This window comes from Mastigoproctus giganteus, chromosome 7 (assembly GCF_048544385.1).
Source record: "Mastigoproctus giganteus isolate SK-2022 chromosome 7, ASM4854438v1, whole genome shotgun sequence".
NCBI lineage: Eukaryota > Metazoa > Arthropoda > Arachnida > Uropygi > Thelyphonidae > Mastigoproctus > Mastigoproctus giganteus.
In genome coordinates, this window is record NC_143581.1 from 93,842,543 (window position 1) to 93,864,284 (window position 21,742).

At 38.9% G+C, this 21,742-nt stretch overlaps 1 protein-coding gene across 2 annotated transcripts in view; it reads left to right on the forward strand.

The window, feature by feature from the left end:
• Positions 1–683: 683 nt before the first annotated feature.
• The window catches only part of LOC150083083 (uncharacterized), a 28,556-nt gene continuing 7,497 nt past the window's right edge, over positions 684–21,742 (forward strand). The window contains exon 1 of one of the 2 annotated variants that reach the window (XM_090377778.1): positions 684–809. The gene's annotated coding sequence lies outside the window, so the exon portion shown is untranslated. The remainder of the gene's footprint in view (positions 810–21,742) is intronic. The other variant, XM_090377777.1, reaches the window with a different exon arrangement.

The window sequence follows — 21,742 nt, forward strand, 5'->3', positions numbered from 1 at the left end:
AGGAAGAAAGGCTTAAGTTTTGCAAATTACAGTGTCTGGCGACTAGGCACTGGCGAGGTGATCTGATAGAGGTGTATAAAGTTTTGAATGGTTTGAGCATGCTCAATGCCGATGGGATTCTTCCTCTTGCTCAGAATAATCACCTGAGAGGGCATAAATTCAGATTAAGGAAAGACAAATGTACGAGAGATGTGCGGAAATTTGCCTTTAGCCAGCGGGTAGTTGGTTGGTGCAACAGACTTCCATCCCTTGTTGTGGAAGTTGATAGCCTAAATAAATTTAATGCTCAGCTGGACAGGTATTTCGAACGAACGGAGTGGTAATATGAAAGTGGTTTTTTTTTTTTTTTTTTTGGCTGATGCTGCATAAGTTTGCTTTCTTGCATCAAATGCATCTGCTAATGCTAATGCTATCTGTTTCTTTTTGCTAAGGTTTGCTCTGAAAAGAAAATTTTTATTTATTTTTTATTTTTTATTTTTTGGCTGCCTGTTGAAGACTATTTTTAAAGAAATAATGAGAAGTTAAATGAATGGCTCTGTTTTTTTTTTTTGTTTTTTTTTGCCGCACTGTGTTGTCATCATGAGCTTTGTATATGTACTTTCCGTTTATTTGATTTATCATCTCCTTAGAAGTTTATGTTATAATGAGCATAGAGTTGCAAAGATATTACTGTGATAATGAGAGGGCGCGTCGGTTATTGAGAAGTTGGCGTTTTATGTTATATTGTTGATTTTGTTTTACCAAATTTTTGGAGTTAAATTTTTCTGTATTGTACAAAATGTGTGATTCTTTGCAGTATTTAAGGGAACGTAAGTTTTTTTTGTCTTTATTGTCATCTAATTTATCGAGCTTTTCTGAAGTTAGGTGTGATTACAAAATGCAAGCGAAGTTTTGCTTGATAGATTGGCTTTTCTTTATAAAATACAAATATTTTTACGTAGTTTATGTTAATACTTTGGATAATTACACACTGTATTATTAGTTTTCTAAACGTTTATATTATTATATGGGTGCCATCAGGGATGGGAAAGAGATTGGGCCTTTATTTACTTTTAACGAATTATTTTCTTCATACTGTTGCTCGACTGCCAGTGGACTGACAACTTGCGGAACTCTCCTTTAAAAAAAAGATATATATATACATGTATATATATTTCGTTATCTCATACATGCTAAAAGATGACGAATATGAAAATTACACGACGCAGAAATAAATTAGACATTAATTATGACAAGTATATTACTTCTAAACCCTGCAAGAATTTCATGTCTGATTTCACTCTCTTCTTTTCTAAATGTTAGTCAAGCATTCTGGTCTCTTGCCAAAGCTATTGGCCACAGCTTTTGTCCATCTTTGTTCCTACCTCTGTCAAAACGAGTTGGTTTAATTGCCACTTCAACCAAGGATAAAGCTAACCTGCTAGCATTCTATTTTACTTCCAATTCTTGTTTTAATGACCTTTGTAAACCAACTCCCACCATTCCTTTTCTTGGGAATAAGTCGACAAAATAATTTTGCGAGTACAACAGCATGATCCCCTGTGCCACAGAAGGAAAAGTGGAATCATTTGCACAAGACATCTGGCTGATGCTATATAAGTTGGCTTTCTTGTATCATGTGTCCTTGCTAATGCCAATAAGTTTTTTCCAGTATGCTCCATCCAGTGCCTCCTGTGGTCTTCCATCAAAAGGATGACAGAAGGATTTTGACGAATCTTGATGCCACAAAAGCGGCAGGTCCTGATGGCATTTCTCCACTTGTTCTCAAAACCTATGCTCCTGATGTTACTCCCCTTCTGTGTTGCCTTTTTTTCACTTTCTTATTCCAAAGGTTTTTTCCTTTGCTTGGAAATTTGCTTATATCCAGCCAGTTCCTAAGAAGGGTGACAAATCCCAACCATCCAGTTATTGTCTGATTGCATATACTTCTACTGTTTCTAAAGTAATGGAGAAATCCATTAGATGTCAACCCTTAAACTATTTAGACACTTTCATTCTGATCAATGATCACCAATATAGATTCCATCGGTGTCAATTCACTGGTGCTATTCTGGCTTATGTTACCCATCGACAAATTCAATAGAAAAGTTTGGTGAAACTCAAGCAGTTGTTCTTGACATTTCAAAGGCTTTTGATCATTTGGCATGAAGGTCTTCTAAATAAGCTTCCATCTTATTGTTTGCCAACTGTTTTTTGTAATTGGGTATCCAGTTTTCTCTCTGAACTCTCACTGCAGGTGATGGTAGATGGTTCTGTCTTCTAACTTCTCCACTAATGCTGGTATCCCCTAAAGGATCAGTACTTTCTCCTCCCACTTTTTTTCCTTTTTTATATTAATGACCTTTCATTGACTGGAAATCCTATCCATAGTTTTGCTGATGATAGCACATTGTAGGTGGAAACCTTCCAGTTTGAGAAACCTTGCCCTGCTTGAACAACTTCAACTACTCGAATATCCACTACTAATTCCTTAAATGCTGATCGCCAGTGGAGCAAAGATAACTTAATTGATTTCGGTCCTCCTTCTTAAAAAACCTTCTGCTCTTATGCTTATATTTGATGACACTCTGATTTCTAGTCTAGGTTATATATCTCTATTGGGGATTACCCTGACTTCTAATCTCTCTTGGCATAAGCACATTACAAATATTGCTTCCTCTGCATCAAAAAAATCAATTGGGTTTTCTTTTTCAACTCTGTTCTTTTTCAGTTCGTTCTCTGTTCTTTTTCTTTTTCAACTCTTTTTCAAACTCTGTTCACTCTGTACAAGTTGCAAATCTGGCCCACGATGGAATATTATTCACACATCTGGGGTGATGCCCCCAAACCCCCCCTCTCTCTCTCTCTCTCTCTCTCTCTCTCTCTCTCTCTCTCTCTCTCTCTCTCTCTCTCTCTCTCTCTCTCTCTCTCTCTCTCTCTCTCAGGCTCCTGGATTCTATTAAAAAGAAGGCAATTAGGTTAATTAATGATATCTCTAACAGTCTCTGCACTCTGTCCCATGGACATTCTGTTTTTGCTGCTTGCTTTTTCTATAGATACTTCCATGGACTCTATTCTTCTGAATTGGCTTCTATAATTCTCTCTCACTCTCAGAGCAGTTCAGATGTGCTGCAACCAGTCAACATCCTTTTATTTTCAACTTCAAACACACAGAACCAACTTTTCTGCTCCATTTGTTCATTCAACTTTTGTTTTCTGCAACAACTGTCCTTCATACGTATTTCCTGAGAATTACAAGCTACAAAAGTTCAAGTGCATTGTCAACAAATATCTTTGATCTTCTCAACCTCTAACCCATTCTAAGTACTATAGGTTCTAATGCTTCTCTTATTTGGAGTTTTCATTAAAAAAAAATTACCCCCACATCTTTTTCATTCTCCACTGCATTGAGTGTAGTATGACAGAGTTAAGTTAGTCTGGAGTTACTGCTACCCATTTTTTTTTTTATGAAACCCCCAAACAAGACAGGTATTAGAACCTATAGTACTTAGTACCGTGCTTGGGTTGAGGTTGAAAAGAAGATACTTGTTGACATTAGACTTGAACTTCTGCAGACTGTAAGTCAGGAAATATGTATGAAGGAAGGTTGTTCCAGAAAACGACAGTTGAGTAATAAACGAGGAAGATGAAAAGTTGGTTCTTCGAGTTTGAAGTTGGAGAGTAAATGGATGTTGGCTGGTGGTGGCACGTGTTCTGACTGCTTTGAAAGAGAGAGTGGGAATTACAGAAGCAAATTCAGAAGAACAGTGCCCATGGAAGTATCTGTAGAAAAGGCATGCAGCAGAAACAATACATCTATGAGACAGAGTGGAAAGACCCCGTTAGATAGGAGTCATTAATTAACTTAGCTGCCCTCCTCTGAATGGAATCTAGAAGCCCGAGAGAGGTTTTGGGGGCACTGCCCAGAAGTGGGAACAATATTCCATGGTAGGGCAGATTTGTGATTTGTACAGAGTGAACAGCTGTTTGGAAGAAAAGTAACGCCGAGAGCGAAAGAGAAAACCAAGTTTTTTAGGTGCAGAGGAAGCAATATTTGTAATGTGCTTGGCCAAGAGAGATTACAAATCAGGGTAATCCCCAAAAGAAATACCATTTTGCCTAGAAATCGGAGTGTCACCAAAGATAAGCATAGGAGCAGAAGAATCCTTTTTGCGAGATATAAGACAAGACTGAGTTTTAGAAGGATTAAAATCAACTAAGTTGTCTTTGCCCCACTGGAGAATGACCTGGAGATCGGCATTTAAGGAATTGGTGGCGGATATTAGAGAAGTTGAAGCTGATTGAGCAGGGCAAGGTTTTACAAAATGGAAAGTGGAATGCAATGTACTATCATTGACAAAACTACGGATAGGATTTCCAGTCAATGGAAGAAGGTTATTAATATACAAGAGGAAAAGAGTGGGGGAAAGAACTGAACCTTGGGGGACACCAGCATTTGTGGAGAAGTTAGAAGACAGAGAGCTATCTACCATCATCCTGGCGCCTCCGTAACCTGGTGGACAGGAGCAGCAGTGTGTAGCACACGCTTCTTGATTAGACCAGGTTCGATCCCGTGACCACCAAATACGGAGGATGCGGAAAGGTCATGGAATGACCACCGCCATATCCCCAGAGCAATATGGCCTTAGTTGCTGATGCTCCTAAAAACCAAATAACAAAACAAACAAACAAAACCATCATCCCCAGTGAGCAATCAGAGAGAAAACTGGATAACCAATTACAAAAAACAGTTGGCAAACCATAATATGGAAGCTTATTTAGAAGACGTTTATGCCAAATACGATCAAAGGCCTTTGAGATGTCAAGAGCAACTGCTTGTGTTTCACCAAACTTTTACATTGAATTTGTCTATAAATGGGTAACATAAGCCAGAATATCACTAGTGGATCGACACTGACAGAATCCATACTGGCGATCGTGGATCAGATGGAAGGTTCTAAGTGGTTTAAGAGTTGGCGGTTAATTGATTTCTCCATTACTTTAGAAAGAGTAGAATTAATTGCAATGGGACAATAATTAGATGGGAGGGACTTGTCACCCTTTTTAGGAACTGGCTGGATATGAGCAAATTTCCAAGCAGAAGGAAAAACACCTTTGGAATAAGAAAGTGAAAAAAGGCGGCAAAAACAGGAGTAAGTTCAGGAGCACAGGTTTTGAGAACAAGTAGAGAAATAGCATCAGGACCTGGAGCTTTCTTAGCATCGAGATTCGTCAAAATCCTTCTGACATCCTTTTGATGGAAGACCACAGGAGGCATTGAATGGAGAATGGTGGGAGGTGTTTTATCAAGGTCATTGATACATGAGTTGGAAGAAAAATGGGATGCTGAAAAAAAAATGGAAGTGACAACAGAACCATCTGGTTTTGACAGAGGTGTGAGCAGAGATGGGTAAAAGTTGCAGCCGATAGCTTTGGCCAGAGACCAGAATGTTTGGCTACCATTAAGGCCAGAAGCAAGTTTTCTACTCTTAGCCTGTTCAAAATCTATTTTGGACTGATTAATACAATTGTTGCATTACAACTGCTTTACAATTGTTGCAAGCTTTGGTGTAGGCAGAAAATGAAACTGAAGACTTGGAAACAAGCCAATTACGATATGCAACATTCTTCTCTTGAACAGCCTTAGCACATTTATTGGAAAACCAAGGTTTAGATAAAGGACGAGATTTTAAAGTGGCGTGTGGAATAAAGGATTCCATTCCTACAAGAATAATTTCACTGATACGATCAGAGCAAACGTTGACATCAGAAGTTTTGAAACAGTAGTCCGACCAAGGAAAAGAAGAAATCTCACGGGTCATCCCATTTTGTATTCTTGTAATGCCAAACAATATGAGGTTGGGAATAGCCATGAGATAAAAGCTCCATTGGAGAAGAGACAATCGCCAGGTTGTGATCTGAGGTAACTAAAGGACCACTCACTTCGACTATGTAATTAGAAGGGTTGTTTGTGGGAAAAAAGATCAAGCGTGTTGGCTGTATGGTAAGGATTGTCCGGAATTCTTGTAGGTAAATGTACAATCTGTGCAAGGTCATTAGAAATTGCAAAAGCCTCAGCATCTCAACCAGCTGTGTGACTAGAAAACGGAAGCTATCTGGAATAGTGAACATTAAAATCACCAAGGAAAATTACCTCACTGTTAGGAAAGTTGGACTGAACTAAGTCAAGTTGCAAAGAGAGGAAGTCAAAGAGCACAGAGATTGAGGTAGAGAGATTTTAAGCCAGAGAAGATCGAAGAGAGGAGATTCCAAATTACCAGTTCTCTGACAGGGAATATCGGAACGGACATATGCACAAGTACCACCTTTCAGGCGAAAAGAATCATACAGCGAATAATTTGGGCAACTGAGATGAGCAGTATTTAAATCAATCGATAACTGAGATTCTGTCAGATAAAGTACTTGGGGTTTGGTAGACCACAAGTGGAAATGGACGTCGCTGAGATTAGAATTGAGAGCATGTATATTTGTGAAATAAACTAGGAAGTGTTTGGGAGGTTTAGATCTTTTCGGAGATCAGCTTACTGTATTAGTGGTGTATTCAATAGTAAGAAAAAGTGGGGGGGACATGCTGTATGAAGTAATGAAAGTTTTGGATATGGCATCCACACGGTAAGAATATACCGCGATCCTTGACATAACGTGTCCTTGACAATGCCTTCCCCCCCGCATACACACTACTTGGACTCCCTCAAGTCATTATCTGGCAGAGTAGAGGTAGCAAGATTATACACTAGCTGATCTGGAAGCCTTCTAAAGAGTTACCAATACGTTTGGTCTGGTGTACTAAGTAGCGGCCGACCTGCAAACACCGTTTTAGAGCTGTACCCTTGAAATGTATGGAAGATTGGATCTCGCCATGATGTTCATCATAACCTCAAAAGTCATCAGTCATACTGCATGAGTGAAGAGATGAGAAAGAGTTGACTGGAACTTAGCTCTGGAGACTAAACATGGGTTCCACCACTTCAAGCCTCCAATACGCAAACTGGTGGTTTTGCACCGGTTGTTGAGAGTCATCTACCACTTAGTATTGCCTGGTAACACAGAGGGGCTGCATTCCTCCATGTGGTGTGGGTGCCACACCTGGACCCCTGCTTACGTTGGTTCATACCTGGGTACTCACCCACAGTATGCTTGTGCATTGAGGTTATACCCAGGATTACTAACAGTCCCACCATCGTGAAGGTACAAGCAGAGGATTTGGTTGCCACAGACCGTCCGGACTTTGCCAAAATTGGGTCTACTTGACCTGAATGTCACCCGAATATCAGTCCCATCAGCGTTTTAGACTCCCAGGTAGCCAGTACAGCTTGTCTGGCATATCTGAGAAAATGTCTGTGACATCCTCAGTGACCATTTGCAGTACCTTGCATTTGTCAGTGTTAAATTTCAACTGCCATTTGTCAGCCCACTGACCCATTTTTCTTCCATCTTTTTCTTAAATCTTAATGATCAACAAGGACTTTTGTAACTTAATGAGAATGAACAAAGACAAGCTAAAAACTCTACTCATGCATGTAATTTGGAGTCTGTCATCTCCCAATTGCGAACTGATTCAGATATTCTTGATTAGCCTAGCTGGTTAGAGTTTAAAAGTCGTCTGTTTTTGATGTTAATAGCCACAGTTGTTTAAGATATGGATGAGTTGCTATTGCAAATTTTGTGTGTTTTTTTTAATTAATTTATATATTTTGTTTTTACAATGTTTTATTTATTTTATTTAAGATGTAAGTTACTCAGTTGAGTTGTTAGGTGGATTTGTACTTATTTTCTGGGTGCCACCTTTAGTTTTATAAAAATAAAAATAATAGCCCAGCTGGTTGCTGCAAAATGTGATTCTGCTCTTGATGGAAATATACACCTGCTTCAGCATTGCAGACAGGTATTGTAACAAATACATTAAATGCGTTTCAACTGGTAAGGCTGATTGGTGCTGAGCTGTTATCGTAAACTGATGCGAGGCTAAAAGAGATTATTATCATTAGCCATATGGTGCAAGGAAGCCTGAAGCTTTTGCTGCACCAGCGAAAAAAAAAATCTGTGTTACCCTGAGAGAGCGAGCGTGCGAACAAACGAACCAGTCAGAAGTAGAAGGAAGAGAAGAATGATGATATCCGGCCTAGGACCCTGTGTGTGCCAAGCCCATACTCACCAGATGTGAATCCCTTGTCAGCTGCCTCTAGAGGGGCGCCTCCGTAGCCAGGTGGGAAGGAGCAACAGTGCGTAGCACACGCTTGATTAGAACGGGGTTCGAGCCCGTCACCACCAAATACGGAGGATGCGGAAAGGTCAGGGAATGACCACCGCATATTCCCGGAGCAATATGGCCTTAGTTGCTAATGCTCCTTAAAACCAAACAAACAAACAAGCTGCCTCCAGTTTGTGTGACAATGGTCTATAAACAGATAAAGCTGTGTATCACCAGCCCCACTCTCTGGCGTGGCCTCATATACTACAAGCTTGATCAAGTTATGTCAAACATCATGTTCTTGTCTGTGTTAACCAAAATCAGTAATGGAGCTAAATTATATCAGAAATCGCAAGAAGTTAGCAAGTCTTGTTTCTTCATTTGGGGGGAAGCCGACGAAATAATTCCGTCAGCGAGTACAACCTCATGATCCTCTGTGCTGCAGAGGAGAAAGTGGAATCATTCGCACAAGACATCTTCGTGGGTTGCACGAACATAGAGCAAGAAGCACATATGTCCAGAAACTATAAAATGTAAGTTAACGCTGGCGGATTACCCTACCAGCTTCCACTGGTCATCAGCAAGCCATATATTGTCACTACAAATGTGGACATTACTGATTGCCTTGCTAACAGTGCTGTGAGTAAATTATCCAAGATCGAATACAATAGAGAGCAAAAGCTACAGCGATTGTGGTTCAAATTTATCATCTTGTCTAAGATTGAAAAGTTAGCTCGGAAGAAGGCAGTGAGAGACATGCAAGCAAACAACATCAATCCTGGAGCTGTGCCGCTCGCAAGACAAACCGCCAGTATATCATTGAATAACAACTGCACAATCTGGGCCAAAAGAAATGAGTTTCCTCTCATACTAGCTTGTGCAATGGCGGTTAGACAATAACAAGAGTGGCAGCATCCCGCACTTCGATTGCGTGGTTCATTTCAAGCATGCAACCAAATGGACAGCTGGAGTTGCAGTATATCACACTAAGATGGACGAGCTACACATTGTTTTTCCATACTTAGATGCATCTATCAACAAATGACTGGTTCAATGGTCAGTGTTCGGTCCATTACCAATATACGTACAGCAGAGTGCTTGTTACCCAATAGCCAGGTGATACAACAGTTGACTATATTTCTTATCAGTGACATACAGCATATAATCATTGACTTCATTCCTTTAATTTTGCTGCCATACTCAATTCAAAGTGCAGTGCTGTTAAAGAAAGATTTTCATAAAATACTTGTGATCATGAGTGGCGATTTAAACATTAACTTTGGATTGGAAAAAACTAAACCGTTAATTACTTTCCTATAAGAAACGTTCGATCCAACTCTAAACACTATTCCATCAATTTCAACTACAAGATCAGTTACCTCAATCAACACCGTTTTCCAGAGACATTTAATCGCAAGTATAAATCCATAAATCCAGCTGAAGTTATTTTTATTGATATATATATACAAATCTTGGGGGGGATACAAGGACTAATAGATTAACAGTAGCCACTGGCAGAGGTGGAAGTGATTCTTGCACTGCTTCTATTCAAATGAGCAGAAGTCTGGAAAAACAAGATGCAGGATATTTCAGAGACTGCTGGTAGTCATTGCGTTACAAGTAAACACATGGGTTGTGTTAGGGTAGCTAAGAATAGAAACAGGTGCATGTATACCTGCGTGTACACCAATGCTAGGAGTTTGGTAAATAAATTTGATGAATTTGAGGTATTGCTCAAAACATCAAAGGCAGATATTGTTGGGATATCAGAGACGTGGTGTCACACAGATATAAGTAATGCGGAACTGGAATTTGGGGAATACAATGTATATAGAAAGGATAGACAGGACAGGAGAGGAGGAGGGGTTATGCTATTAATTAAGAAACACATAAAGTCAAAGGAAGTGAAGCCAGTTGACATCGATGGACAGGGCAGTGTCGAGTCAGTTTGGTGTGACCTAAGCATAGGGAAATCAAACTTGAGAGTAGGAGTGTGCTATAGGCCTAATGACTCTGATGAGTATAATAATATATTGTACAGGGAATAGAGTGGGCCAGTAAATCAGAGAGTCTTATAATGGGGGATTTTAATTTCCCAGATATTGACTGGAATTTGTGGGTTGGTCACTCGCACACTAGCAAGGCTTTTGTGGATTTATTGGATGATTGTTTTCTACATCAGCATGTTCGTGAGGCAACAAGAGGGAGCAATACTCTTGATCTGATTATCAGTAGTGATTCTTCATGCATTAAGAACCTGCAGATAAATGAACCACTAGGTGGCAGTGATCACAGTGTGTTGAAGTGGGATTTACTCAAGGAGGTAACTACCATCAGAGGTAAAGGGAAGGGTTTTTGTTTTCGTAAAGGCGACTATGATGGTCTGAGACAGTATTTAAATTCTGTACAGTGGGACCAACTGATGATGTTACCAACAGCAAACTCAAAATGGGAAGCATTCAAGGAACTAATCTTGGTGACTACCAGGCTTTACATACCAACTAAGAAATATTGTTCAAGGTTTAGGCCTAAATGGATGTCAGATGGACTAATGAGACATGTGGCAGAGAAGAAAAATGCATGGGATACATACAAATTAATGGGTGACATGGAAGCCTATGATAGATATAAGTTGGTCTGTAACCAAGTCACAAAGGAGATTAGGCAGGCAAAGGCAGACTACGAAAAATCCTTGGCAAAGGATGCAAAGAAAAACAGAAAGGAGTTCTTTACATACTTGAACTCGAGAAGGAAAGGGATGAATCAGATTGGTCCACTGGATATTGATGGTTCAACAGTTGAGGATCCTGCTCAGGTGGCTAACAATCTAAACGAGTATTTTGCATCTACATTCACGCATGAGGAGTTATTCAGGAAGGAGAATGATGTAGGTAAAGTAAACATTGGCAGTGAGCTGGATGATTTTGTAATAACTGAGAGGAAAGTGGAGGAGAGATTGTTGAGGATAAACATAAAAAAGGCACCTGGGGTGGATGGGATCTATCCAGTTATATTAAAGGAGGCAGCAAAGGTAGTATGCAAACCCCTAGCCATAATTATGAGAGCTTCTTTGGACTCGGGGGAGGTACCCATAGACTGGAGATGTGCAAATGTAACCCCAATTCACAAAGGAGGATCAAAGGCTGACACAAGTAATTATAGACCTGTTAGTTTAACTTCTGTTCCAGGTAAATTAATGGAGGCACTGGTTAAAGAAGCACTGCAGGATCATCTAGACAAGAATTCAGTTATAGCTCAGACGCAGCATGGTTTTGTTAAGGGCAGGTCTTGCCTGACCAATTTGATTGGATACTATGATGTAGTCACAAAAGAACTGGATGCAGGGAATAACTTTGATATTATATATTTGGATCTTAGAAAGGCTTTTGATACTGTTGCACATGGAAGACTGCTGCACAAATTGGAGCAGTGTGGCATTGGAGGCAAATTGCTGCTATGGATAAGGGGATGGTTGAGTGGCAGAAGACAGAGAGTGGTAATCAATGGACACTGCTCAACGTGGACTAATGTTATTAGTGGAGTTCCTCAAGGTTCAGTGTTGGGTCCATTGTTGTTTTCGGTGTTTATGAATGATATTGATGATGGGATATCAAGTTTAATGTCTAAGTTTGCAGATGATACAAAGGTTGGCAGGGTCGTTAAGGACACTACTGACGCTATGCTGCTGCAACAGGATCTGGAAAGGTTGAACAGATGGGCTGAGAGGTGGCAAATGAAGTTTAACATTGACAAATGTAAAGTACTACATATGGGTAACAGTAACCCCAGAGCAATGTATCAACTCTGCGGTACTACACTGACATTGGTGGAGAATGAAAAGGACCTGGGGGTAATTGTGCAGGCAGATATGAAGTTCTCTGAGCAGTGCAGACGAGCTGCAAGAGTAGCTCATGGTGTCTTGTCAATGATATACAGGAATTTTTCTAGCAGGGATAAGGAGGTGATTATTCCCTTGTATAAGGCAATGGTTAGGCCATATCTTGAGTACTGTATACAGGTCTGGAGGCCTCATTTCAAGAAGGATGTAGAGCTGCTGGAACGGGTACAGAGAAGGGCAACAAGATTAGTAAATGGAACAAAGGGTTGCTCTTACGAAGAAAGGCTTAAGTTTTGCAAATTACAGAGTCTGGAGACTAGGCACCGGCGAGGTGATCTGATAGAGGTGTATAAGGCTTTGAATGGTTTGAGCATGCTCAGTGCCAATAGGATTCTTCATCTTTCTCAGAATAATCACCTCAGAGGGCATAAATTCAAATTGAGGAAGGACGGATGTCGGATAGATGTGCGGAAATTTGCCTTTGGCCAGCGGGTGGTTGGTTGGTGGAAACGACTTCCATCACTTGTTGTTGAAGTTGATAGCCTAAACAAATTTAAAGCTCAACTGGACAGGTATTTCGAACGAACGGAGGGGTGAAATGGGAGAGGGTTTTTTTTTTTTTTTGGCTGATTCTGAATAAGCTTGCTTTCTTGCATCATATGCCTCTGCTAATGCTAATGCTAAATCAAAATATCTAAAAGAAACATGAAGGACGTTTCACATAAAACCATCTACCGCATCTGCTTGGCACATGAGCCACTTTTTTTTATGGTTTTATTGTGTGTTTCTATTGCAGTTTGATGAAATTCAAACAAATGGTGTTCGAATTTTGTAAATCAGTTTACTAGAACTCTTGGGATATCGTACCAGTCACATCGCGTGCTCAAATGCCACTACTAGTGAGTGCTTGGCTGACTAGTGGTGAGAGATGGGAATTGCCTCTGGCGTAAGTTGCGGATGATGTCACTTCTGTGATACATTTTTCATTACCGATCAGATTCACTCGGTTGTAAGTTTGTAAGTTCCCCTAACGTAATTATAGTAATAGCTGTAGGTGCCCCCAATGGCACCTACAGCCGAGTATGTTTTCACGTCAAAAAATAATTTTCATATTTACTTTTATTTCTTGAAAGCTTTTGATATTGATGCACGTAAAAGACTTTTGTACAAATTGGAGCAGTATGACATTAAGGCAATTTACTACTGTGGCTAAAGGGATGGCTGAGTGGGAGAAGACAGAGTGATAATCAATGGATATTGCTCTTCCTGGATTAATGTTATTAGAGTCCTGAAGGGTTTGGGCCATTGTTGTTTCCTATATTTATCAGTGATATTGAAGAAGGCATATCAGGCTTAACGTCCAAGTTTGCAGATGATACAAAGATTTGCAGCGTGGTCAATAACTGTAATGACAGTGTATTTCTGCAAAGGAATCTAGAAAAGTTAGACAGATGGGCTGAGAAATGGCAATTGATGTTTAAAATCGATAAATGCAAAGTACTGCATGTGGGTAGCAGTAACTCCAGGATAATGCAAGGACAACTCATAGGGTTTTGTCAATAATATACTGGAATTTTGATAGCTAGCAGCGATAAGGAGGTGATTATTAACAGGAGATTATTAAGGAGGTGGTTGTTAACAGGAGAGACTGCTTCTACAGGGATGGGATACACTTAAATGGAAAGGATGCAAGAATGTTTGCTGATGCTATCTAGGCAGTGTTAGGTCGGTCGGAAAACTGCTAGATTGGGGGGGGGAGATACAAGGACTAAGAGATTAACAGTAGCCACTGGCACAGGTGAAAGTGATTCTTGCACTGCTTCTATTGGAATGATCAGCAGCCTGGAAAATAAGATGCAGGATATTTCAGAGACTGCTGGGAATCATTGGGGTACAAGTAGACACATGGGTTGTGTTAGGGTAGCTAAGAAAAAGAACAGGTGCATGTATACTTGCGTGTACACCAATGCTAGGAGTTTAGTAAATAAATTTGATGAATTTGAGGTATTGCTCAAAACATCAAAGGCAGATATTGTTGGGATTTCAGAGAAGTGGTCTCACACAGATATAAGGAATGCAGAACTGGAATTTGGGGAGTACAATGTCTACAGAAAAGATAGGAAGGGAGGAGGGGTTATGCTATTAGTTAAGAAATATATAAAATCCAAGGAAGTGAAGCCAGTCGACATCGCTGGACAGTGCCGTGTTGAGTCAGTTTGGTGTGACATAAGCATTGGGAGATCAAAATTGAGAGTGGGAGTGTGCTATAGGCCTAATGACTGATGAGTATAATAAGAAACTGTACAGGGAAATAGATTGGGCCAGGAAATCAGAGAGTCTTATAATGGGGGATTTTAATTTCCCAAATATTTACTGGAATTTGGGGGCTGGTCACTCACACACTAGCAAGGCTTTTGTGGATTTATTGGATGATTGTTTTCTACATGAGCATGTTCGGGAGGCAACTAGAGGGAGTAATACTCTTGATTTGATTATCAGTAGTGATTCTTCATGTGTTAAGAATCTGCAGATAAATGAACCACTAGGTGGCAGTGATCACAGTGTGCTGAAGTGGGATTTACTCAAAGAAGTAACTACCATAACTACCATTAGGGGTAAAGGGAAGGGTTATTGCTTTCGTAAAGGCAACTAAGATGGACTGAGACAGTATTTAAATTCTATACAGTGGCACCAACTGATGATGTTACCAACAGCAAATTCAAAATGGGAAGCATTCAAAGACCTTATCTTGGAAGCTACTAGGCTTTACATACCAACTAAGAAATATTGTGCAAGGATTAGGCCTAAATGGATGTCAGATGAACTAATGAGACATATGGCAGAGAAGAAAAATGCATGTGATACATACAAATTAACACGTGACACAGAAGCCTATGATAGATACAAGTTGATCTGTAACCAAGTTACAAAGGTTGTTTGTCATTTTGTGTAATTTACACCTTAATCTGCCTGCTTTTCAATAATTTTATTACTTCTACCACTTATATATATATATATATATATATTTTATTATATGGTATCTATCTGAAGGGAATTAGGTGTATAAGGACCAAACTAACAAGTTATTAAAAGAAACTAGCTTTAGTCTATATGGTCTATATTCTAAAGGTGAAAGCTAATAATAGAATGTAAAGGAAAATAGAATTTAGAATAGTGAGTATAACATTCTTCCACTTGGTTATCGGTCTGCTGCTTCATCAGGGGCTTTGAGCAGACCGATAGTCAGACTAAAAGAACGTCTCATACATACCCATTTCTGTTGCCCCATACCAGTTTTGCTTGAGTTTAACGCTTAGGTAATTGTAAAGAAAATATATGCGAAATGGTAATATGTATTAAGTTTAAATTTCGTAAAATTGTTAGAATCAGCAAACTGGGATAGGCAACACAAAGCCCAACAGGTATGTATCAGCTTAAATGCGAATAGGTCCCAACCTCCTGCTTGTTCTGTGGGAGTCAGACTGAAAAAGAGATCGTATTCTTGCCTTCAGGTTGTTTTATGTGTGCTAACTAAATTGTAGTGTGCAGCTGTGCCCTTCATGAACTGTGGAGTGATGGTGAAATTGCTGTAGGCAATATACTCTGTCAATACAAATGTTCTAATGGTCTTAAAAGGGTTTTTGGATGTGAATTTGATTTAGTGGGGGGGGTTGCCCATGAAGGCAGTACGAACCTATACAAATGAAAAGATGTGTTCATGCAAATAAAAGAAGTTTGTTAATGAACAAAATAAATAAAGAAAATGCTATCCTTTGGACAAAGTCTGGTATAGCTTTTATAAGGCATAATGATCCATATGTCTGTGGGGATAACTATATACATATTTACAGCCTCCTTCAATGTGAATTTCCACCTTGTATCTCTTAGTTTTAAACAGTTTGTAATTTACTGATATGAATGGTTAATACATGGTTAAAATAATACCATGTGTGGGATTAATCTGTTGTTGGGAGGATTGGTGCAAGTCGTTAAATTGCCAGTTAGTAGAATGTCTGTTTATTGGGGGAGGGAATTTTGGGGCAACCAGGTTACAGTGCGGTCAGATGACAAGCATCCTCTGAGCGCAATAAACATAGTGTTCAAATTAGTTTGTACCTGTCACTTATAATAATACTTTTATTAGCCTTATATTTTGGGGGTTATGTTTGAATATCTGGGTTACAGTGCGGTCAGACGGCGAGCCTCGTCTAAGTGCAATAAACGCAGGAATCAAAAATGGGAACATCTCTCTGGGAAAATAACCTTAGTATTGGTTGGGTGATTAATTGGTGTTATCAAACAGTGGTTCTAAATGGGTTCAGAATATTTCAATAACTCTATTAGGATTGGCGTCGTGATGATGTAGGTTGAGGTTTGCAAGTATGGCCGCTTTAATATGATGTCTGATGTAATTGACACGTATATTATTCTTGATGAGAGTATCTTTCAGTTTTTTTATTGCTTCCATCATGTTATCAAGATTATTACAGATGGGTATTATTCTGTTTGTCTGGTTTCTAATAGTGTTGCCATGTTTTGCAAAATTGCTCTCCAAGTTGGTAAGTCTTTTAGCTGGGAAGCTTAAAATGGTCTCTCTTATTGAAACGTTGACTGTAAACATTTTCATTGGTGACAGTGATTTTGCTGTCGAGATAGAAAGCCTGTAGGTTGCTATCTGGGTTTGTGTCAAGTCTTCAGGATAAATTTCCTTGGCTATAATGTCGAAATTTATAACCAGGACATCATCAATTTATCTGTAGAATATATATGCAGCTATTATTTTTTTAATAATGGAGCTAGATGTGGAGTTGGGTATCTTATATGTATCACTATGGTCCATCTCCTCTTTAAGATGCAGTCACAAAAGAACTGGATGCCGGGAATAACTTTGATATTATATACTTGGATCTTAGAAAGGCTTTTGATACTGTTGCCCGACTGCTGCACAAATTGGAGCAGTGTGGCATTGGAGGCAAATTGCTGCTATGGATAAAGGGGTGGTTGAGGGGGAGAAGGACACTGCTCATCGTGGACTAATGTTATTAGTGGAGGAGTCCCTTAGGGTTCAGTATTGGGTCCATTATTGTTTTCTGTATTTATAAATGATATTGATGATGGTATATCAAGCTTAATGTCCAAGTTTGCAGAGATATGAAGATTGGCAGGGTTGTCAAGGACACTACTGACACTATGCTGCTGCAACAGGCTCCGGAAAGGTTGAGCATATGGGCTGAGAGGTGGCAAATGAAGTTTAACGTTGACAAATGTAAAGTACTACAAATGGGAAACAGCAACCCCAGAGCAACGTATCAATTCTGTGGTACTATACTGACAGTGGTAGAGAATGAAAAGGACCTGGGGGTGGTTGTGCAGGCAGATATGAAGTTCTCTGAGCAGTGCAGGTCTGCAAGAGTAGCTCATGGTGTATTGTCAATGATATATAGGAATTTTTCTAGCAGAGATAATGAGGTGATTATTCCTTTGTATAAGGCAATGGTCAGACCATACCTAGAGTACTGTATACAGGCCTGGAGGCCTCATTTCAAAAAGGATGTAGAACTGCTGGAACGAGTACAGAGAAGGGCAACAAGAGTAGTGAATGGAACAAAGGGGTGCTCTTACGAAGAAAGGCTTAAGTTTTGCAAATTAGTGTCTGGAGACTAGGCGATCTGGAGACAGCGAGGTGATCTGATAGAGGGACTTTATCTGTGCTAGTAATCATGAATTTATTTTGTAGTTCTTTTAATTTTATAATTATTTTTTTTAAGGTTATACTGTATTGTTTAAAGTAACATTGGTGTTGTATGATTTCTCTGAATCTAGCCAAGATAAGTTCGGTGGAAGTATTTATCCAACTTTAGAACGCTTCTACCGGTGTATTGTATTTGTAGGGTGTTTTAAAGACAAATTGTAGAAGATCCATGTAAAATAGTTGTGTTTTTTAAGTTGGCATGGGTGTTGGGTCTGAATTTAGTTCCCTTGTTCATAATCTCTTGTGGGGTAAGGTCCTCTATAATGTTAAGGTCACCTGTAAAGATGTGTTTGTAATGATTATTAAAACCATTTCTCACATGACAATTTAAAAAAAAAAAAAAGTTCTACTATACTACTACGAAACTTATCATAATGTATTATGCTATAATAAACAGTATTGGCTAGACCTTGTTAATCTAAGTGTCAAAAACAATTACATACTTATAGAGATAGCATCTATGTGCAGAGTAGGGGAGTGGCTATGGGGGCAAGTAGCTCATGCTGCATAGCCAACCTCTGTCTGCATTATTTTGAAACCAATATCAAAGAAATCATATTCTACGGATACGTTGATGGATGTCCTGGTTATAAATTTCGACATTATCAGGCTTTCTATCTCGACAGCAAAATCACTATCACCAATTACAATGTTTACAGTCAACATTATGATAAGAGAGACCATTTTAGCTTCCCAGCTATAAAATTTACCAACTGGGAGAGCAATTTTGTAAAACATATACATGGCAACACTATTAGAAACCAGACAAACAGATAATATACCTGTCAATTACTTCAGACATCATATTAAAGTGTCCATACTTGCAAACCTCAACCTACACCACCCCGACACCAAACCTAAAAGTTACTGAAAATATTCTGAATCTGTTTAGAACCACTGTTTGATAACACCAATTAATCACCCGACCAATACTAGGGTTATTGCCAAGAGAAATGACTTCCCATTTTTGATTCCTGGGTTTATTACACTCAGACAAGGCTTGTCGTCTGACTGCACTGTAACCCGGATATCCAAACATAACCCACCAAATATTAGGCTAATAAAAGTATTATTATAAGTGACAGGTACAACCTATTTTGAACACCAGGTTTATTGCATTCAGAGGACGCTTGTTGTCTGACTCCACTATAACCTGGTTGCCCCCAAATCCCCCCCCTAATAAACAGATAATCCTCCCAACAACAGATTAATCCCACCCATGGTATTATTTTAACCATGTATTAACCATTCAAATCAGTAAATTACAAAGGGTTTAAAACTGAGAGATACAGGGTGGAAATTCACATTGAAGGAGGCTGTAAATATGTATATAGTTATCCCCACGGAGATACCCGGATCGTTATGCCTTAGAAAAGCTATACCGGTCTTTGACCAGAGGATAGCATTTTCCTTTATTTATTTTTTTTTCATTAACAAACTTCTTTTATTTCCATTAATACATCTTTTCATTCGTATAGGTTCCTACCGCCTTCATAGGCACCCCCGTGCACTAACTCAGATTAACATCCAAAAACCCTCTTAAGACCATCAGAACATTTGCATTGACATAGGGCATATTGCCTACAGCAATTTCACCATCATGCCACAGTTCATGAAGGGTGCGGCTGTGCACTGCAATTTAGTTAGCACACATAAAACAACCTGAAGACATGAATACAATCTCGTTTTCTGTCTGACCCCCCACAGAACAAGCAGGAGGTAGGGACCTATTCGCATTTAAGATGATACATACCCCTTCGGGCTTTGCATCGCCTATCCCAGTTTTCTTATTCTGACAATTTTACAAAATTTAACCTTAATACATATTACCATTTTACATATTTTCTCTACAATTACCTAAGAGTTAAACTCGCACAAAACTGGTATGAAGGCAACAGAAATGGGTATGTATGAGACATTCTTTTAGTCTGGCTATCGGTTTGCTCAAAGCCCCTGATGCAGTAGCAGACCGATGACCAAGTGGAAGAATGTATATTCACTATTCTAAATTCTATTTTCCTTTTCATTCTATTATTAGCTTTCACCTTTAGAATATAGGCCCTCCAGACTAAAGCTAGTTTCTTTTAATAACTTGTTAGTTTGTTCCTTATACACCTAATTCCCTACAGATAGATACTATATAATAAAATTAACTAATATAATTTCATGCATGTATAATGCCCAATTGTGCATTGTACAATAACATTAACATTGCACTCTTTGACTTATTATGGTAAAGCTTACTAAATATCATTTTGTGTAGGCTTTAGTAAGAATACAAAAAAAAAAAAAAATACACACACACACACACACACACACACACACACACACACACACACACACACACACACACACACACACACAGTGCTTTTTTTGGGGGATCAGCAACAGTACAGCGTACCGGCACCTTTATTAACAGTGACGTGTGACATTTGGATGCAGTGCACTTCGAAATTTGTAATATTCCATAAATGTTTTTCACATGTTTACCTACTGTTCAAATAAGCTTAAAATTATTTAACTAAATTTGCATTTTTTACTCTCTGTTTTTAAGATGTTTTCTATATAAAACTTTATAACCATTTTTATAATTCTAAATTACTCAGTCGGGCCTCTGTTTAATGAAGCCCTTTTATAGCGAATTATTTTGAATTTCCCTTGGAAGTTACATTTAAAATAGTTTCCATTGAGCAAAGAAAATTTTCGCATTTCTGGCCTTTAGACAATTAGTGCTGCTGCGTGAATTAAGAGAACTAAAGCATTTGTTTGGAGTGAAGAAACCATCGAAAGTACTTCAGTATCAGACCACCTGTCCCACCTATGGAGAAGTCGCACTAGTCAAGAGTGAGCAGATCAAGGTGTATTCCCAATGGGCTCTGGCCCACCTTCTACTGCAGTGATGTCCAACCTTTTTCTGTATAGGGGCCAATTCAAAAAAATTGAAAGTTAGGTTTCTTTAGTGTGTTACATTTTCCCTATCTTGTTGCATATAAAAGTAAAATTGAAACTATTCGAAAGTACAATATACAATTACATTTACTGAACAAAACATTTAATGAGAATTTCTTTGATAATTAACAAAATTTAAAATGCTGTCTTAGTTCACTTTCCTCACGGGCCATAAGTTAGACACCTTTGTGAATCAACCGTAAGCGCCCCGTTTGAGAATTAGAAAAGTGATTTTCTTTCTTTAACCTTTAACCTGACAAATAATCATCTGTTGTTTCGCGGAAGTGCGTTATTTTTTCCGTGAATTTTCCGTCTCTGTTTACATGGTCACAGTACCTGAATATCTAACTGACACAGACATTTTGGACAGTTTCAAAAACAAGAAAAGAACAAATTAAAATTTAAGAACTAGTGACAATACCGATGACGAGAGGAAGGAAAATGAGGACAACAAAGGTATTAATCATTCTAAACATGCATTGTTGGCATTTGGTAAAAGTGAAGTTAGAAAATTGTCAATTAGGTTACAGTTAAATGAAAGAGATGCAATTCGTGGATACCTAATTGATAAGAAGGTTTCAGAAGAATTGAAGCATTTGATGAATGCTCTGAGTATGATACTAATTTCATCGAGTGAATGTGAATGAGGATTTTCACAAATGAATCTGATCGCCAGCCCAACCAGCGCTTCGTTGATGACAAAAACAGTTTCTTCAATACAGTTTCTTAAAATTGTAGGCCCACCACTGACCTGCTTCGATCCAGCAAAATATGTCGATTCATGGCTGCTTCGGAACCATCATTCAGCAACCGACACACACAAAGAGGAAGAAAAGAAGTTGGCATAGGACAGGGGTCGGAAACCTGCGGCTCGTGAGCTGCATGCAGCTCTTTTAACATGTAACTGCAGCTCTTTAACTTTATAGCTCACATGAAGCACAATTTGAAATGGAATTAGAGGACTTAAAAATCAAGGATATGTGGAAGTGCAAGATTAAAATGCCTTAAAACT